A 5,000-nucleotide genomic window follows, 5' to 3' on the forward strand; every position below is an offset into this window, starting at 1 on the left:
GTGCGCGCATCCGATTTCAGTTCCAGAGCGATTCGCGCGATGAGTCCTTGATACTTAGTCGTTTTTGGCAAAATTTCTGACTTTTTGAAAATTTCACAATTTTGTGAAAACTTCCACAAAATGAGGTTCTAGTATGTTAGAGGGCATCCCAGGAGGGCTCCAAAAGTGTGGGTAAAATATATATCCCACAGGGGGAAAATTGAAAAAAAGTTGAAAAAAAAAATTTTTGGGGACTTAGAAAATTTTCACACATGTGTCAGACTTCCAGAGAGGGGAGCATGTCAGTGCGCGCATCCGATTTCAGTTCCAGAGCGATTCGCGCGATGAGTCCTTGATACTTAGTCGTTTTTGCAAAATTTCTGACTTTTTGGAAAATTTCACAATTTTGTGAAAACTTCCACAAAATGAGGTTCTAGTATGTTAGAGGGCATCCCAGGAGGGCTCCAAAAGTGTGGGTAAAATATATATCCCACAGGGGGAAAATTGAAAAAAAGTTGAAAAAAAAAATTTTTGGGGACTTAGAAAATTTTTCAACTTTTGTCAGACTTCCAGACAGGGGAGCGTGTCAGTGCGCGCATCCGATTTCAGTTCCAGAGCGATTCGCGCGATGAGTCCTTGATACTTAGTCGTTTTTGGCAAAATTTCTGACTTTTTGAAAATTTCACAATTTTGTGAAAACTTCCACAAAATGAGGTTCTAGTATGTTAGAGGGCATCCCAGGAGGGCTCCAAAAGTGTGGGTAAAATATATATCCCACAGGGGGAAAATTGAAAAAAAGTTGAAAAAAAAAATTTTTGGGGACTTAGAAAATTTTTCAACTTTTGTCAGACTTCCAGACAGGGGAGCGTGTCAGTGCGCGCATCCGATTTCAGTTCCAGAGCGATTCGCGCGATGAGTCCTTGATACTTAGTCGTTTTTGGCAAAATTTCTGACTTTTTGAAAATTTCACAATTTTGTGAAAACTTCCACAAAATGAGGTTCTAGTATGTTAGAGGGCATCCCAGGAGGGCTCCAAAAGTGTGGGTAAAATATATATCCCACAGGGGGAAAATTGAAAAAAAGTTGAAAAAAAAAATTTTTGGGGACTTAGAAAATTTTTCAACTTTTGTCAGACTTCCAGACAGGGGAGCGTGTCAGTGCGCGCATCCGATTTCAGTTCCAGAGCGATTCGCGCGATGAGTCCTTGATACTTAGTCGTTTTTGGCAAAATTTCTGACTTTTTGAAAATTTCACAATTTTGTGAAAACTTCCACAAAATGAGGTTCTAGTATGTTAGAGGGCATCCCAGGAGGGCTCCAAAAGTGTGGGTAAAATATATATCCCACAGGGGGAAAATTGAAAAAAAGTTGAAAAAAAAAATTTTTGGGGACTTAGAAAATTTTCACACATGTGTCAGACTTCCAGAGAGGGGAGCATGTCAGTGCGCGCATCCGATTTCAGTTCCAGAGCGATTCGCGCGATGAGTCCTTGATACTTAGTCGTTTTTGCAAAATTTCTGACTTTTTGGAAAATTTCACAATTTTGTGAAAACTTCCACAAAATGAGGTTCTAGTATGTTAGAGGGCATCCCAGGAGGGCTCCAAAAGTGTGGGTAAAATATATATCCCACAGGGGGAAAATTGAAAAAAAGTTGAAAAAAAAAATTTTTGGGGACTTAGAAAATTTTCACACATGTGTCAGACTTCCAGAGAGGGGAGCATGTCAGTGCGCGCATCCGATTTCAGTTCCAGAGCGATTCGCGCGATGAGTCCTTGATACTTAGTCGTTTTTGCAAAATTTCTGACTTTTTGGAAAATTTCACAATTTTGTGAAAACTTCCACAAAATGAGGTTCTAGTATGTTAGAGGGCATCCCAGGAGGGCTCCAAAAGTGTGGGTAAAATATATATCCCACAGGGGGAAAATTGAAAAAAAGTTGAAAAAAAAAATTTTTGGGGACTTAGAAAATTTTCACACATGTGTCAGACTTCCAGAGAGGGGAGCATGTCAGTGCGCGCATCCGATTTCAGTTCCAGAGCGATTCGCGCGATGAGTCCTTGATACTTAGTCGTTTTTGCAAAATTTCTGACTTTTTGGAAAATTTCACAATTTTGTGAAAACTTCCACAAAATGAGGTTCTAGTATGTTAGAGGGCATCCCAGGAGGGCTCCAAAAGTGTGGGTAAAATATATATCCCACAGGGGGAAAATTGAAAAAAAGTTGAAAAAAAAAATTTTTGGGGACTTAGAAAATTTTCACACATGTGTCAGACTTCCAGAGAGGGGAGCATGTCAGTGCGCGCATCCGATTTCAGTTCCAGAGCGATTCGCGCGATGAGTCCTTGATACTTAGTCGTTTTTGCAAAATTTCTGACTTTTTGGAAAATTTCACAATTTTGTGAAAACTTCCACAAAATGAGGTTCTAGTATGTTAGAGGGCATCCCAGGAGGGCTCCAAAAGTGTGGGTAAAATATATATCCCACAGGGGGAAAATTGAAAAAAAGTTGAAAAAAAAAATTTTTGGGGACTTAGAAAATTTTCACACATGTGTCAGACTTCCAGAGAGGGGAGCATGTCAGTGCGCGCATCCGATTTCAGTTCCAGAGCGATTCGCGCGATGAGTCCTTGATACTTAGTCGTTTTTGGCAAAATTTCTGACTTTTTGAAAATTTCACAATTTTGTGAAAACTTCCACAAAATGAGGTTCTAGTATGTTAGAGGGCATCCCAGGAGGGCTCCAAAAGTGTGGGTAAAATATATATCCCACAGGGGGAAAATTGAAAAAAAGTTGAAAAAAAAAATTTTTGGGGACTTAGAAAATTTTTCAACTTTTGTCAGACTTCCAGACAGGGGAGCGTGTCAGTGCGCGCATCCGATTTCAGTTCCAGAGCGATTCGCGCGATGAGTCCTTGATACTTAGTCGTTTTTGGCAAAATTTCTGACTTTTTGAAAATTTCACAATTTTGTGAAAACTTCCACAAAATGAGGTTCTAGTATGTTAGAGGGCATCCCAGGAGGGCTCCAAAAGTGTGGGTAAAATATATATCCCACAGGGGGAAAATTGAAAAAAAGTTGAAAAAAAAAATTTTTGGGGACTTAGAAAATTTTCACACATGTGTCAGACTTCCAGAGAGGGGAGCATGTCAGTGCGCGCATCCGATTTCAGTTCCAGAGCGATTCGCGCGATGAGTCCTTGATACTTAGTCGTTTTTGCAAAATTTCTGACTTTTTGGAAAATTTCACAATTTTGTGAAAACTTCCACAAAATGAGGTTCTAGTATGTTAGAGGGCATCCCAGGAGGGCTCCAAAAGTGTGGGTAAAATATATATCCCACAGGGGGAAAATTGAAAAAAAGTTGAAAAAAAAAATTTTTGGGGACTTAGAAAATTTTTCAACTTTTGTCAGACTTCCAGACAGGGGAGCGTGTCAGTGCGCGCATCCGATTTCAGTTCCAGAGCGATTCGCGCGATGAGTCCTTGATACTTAGTCGTTTTTGGCAAAATTTCTGACTTTTTGAAAATTTCACAATTTTGTGAAAACTTCCACAAAATGAGGTTCTAGTATGTTAGAGGGCATCCCAGGAGGGCTCCAAAAGTGTGGGTAAAATATATATCCCACAGGGGGAAAATTGAAAAAAAGTTGAAAAAAAAAATTTTTGGGGACTTAGAAAATTTTTCAACTTTTGTCAGACTTCCAGACAGGGGAGCGTGTCAGTGCGCGCATCCGATTTCAGTTCCAGAGCGATTCGCGCGATGAGTCCTTGATACTTAGTCGTTTTTGGCAAAATTTCTGACTTTTTGAAAATTTCACAATTTTGTGAAAACTTCCACAAAATGAGGTTCTAGTATGTTAGAGGGCATCCCAGGAGGGCTCCAAAAGTGTGGGTAAAATATATATCCCACAGGGGGAAAATTGAAAAAAAGTTGAAAAAAAAAATTTTTGGGGACTTAGAAAATTTTCACACATGTGTCAGACTTCCAGAGAGGGGAGCATGTCAGTGCGTGCATCCGATTTCAGTTCCAGAGCGATTCGCGCGATGAGTCCTTGATACTTAGTCGTTTTTGCAAAATTTCTGACTTTTTGGAAAATTTCACAATTTTGTGAAAACTTCCACAAAATGAGGTTCTAGTATGTTAGAGGGCATCCCAGGAGGGCTCCAAAAGTGTGGGTAAAATATATATCCCACAGGGGGAAAATTGAAAAAAAGTTGAAAAAAAAAATTTTTGGGGACTTAGAAAATTTTCACACATGTGTCAGACTTCCAGAGAGGGGAGCATGTCAGTGCGCGCATCCGATTTCAGTTCCAGAGCGATTCGCGCGATGAGTCCTTGATACTTAGTCGTTTTTGCAAAATTTCTGACTTTTTGGAAAATTTCACAATTTTGTGAAAACTTCCACAAAATGAGGTTCTAGTATGTTAGAGGGCATCCCAGGAGGGCTCCAAAAGTGTGGGTAAAATATATATCCCACAGGGGGAAAATTGAAAAAAAGTTGAAAAAAAAAATTTTTGGGGACTTAGAAAATTTTTCAACTTGTGTCAGACTTCCAGAGAGGGGAGCATGTCAGTGCGCGCATCCGATTTCAGTTCCAGAGCGATTCGCGCGATGAGTCCTTGATACTTAGTCGTTTTCAGAAGTCACAATTTTGACTTCCAGGACCCGCAAAACGTTTGTAAATTGAGCCCGCTCCCCAGTTCCAAGCGTTTTGAGGTGTCCCCGGTTGCAGTAATGCAGCCTGCCCACTAGATGTCGCAAAAGAGACAAAAAGTGAAAAAGAACCAGAATGAGGAAATTCCAGGGAGCCGAATCCGCCTGACAGTTCCAGGCGATCGGGCACTTTTTTGCATGCGTCCCTAAAGTGGGTATAGGGTGACACTCCATGCAAAGACCCAGTTTTGCACACCACCGGCAGAATATATGAGAGAGAGGTACCTCTCAGCCCCGACACATTTCGACTCATTTAAGCTGGTTTTCACCTCCGTAGGCCTGGGTATGCGTTTTGGCTATGAGTCCCTGTTCGGC

The sequence above is a fragment of the Phyllobates terribilis genome, unplaced genomic scaffold (genome assembly GCF_046119375.1).
Source record: "Phyllobates terribilis strain yellow unplaced genomic scaffold, ASM4611937v1 Scaffold_4164__1_contigs__length_64353, whole genome shotgun sequence".
In the NCBI taxonomy this organism is placed as follows: Eukaryota; Metazoa; Chordata; class Amphibia; order Anura; family Dendrobatidae; genus Phyllobates; species Phyllobates terribilis.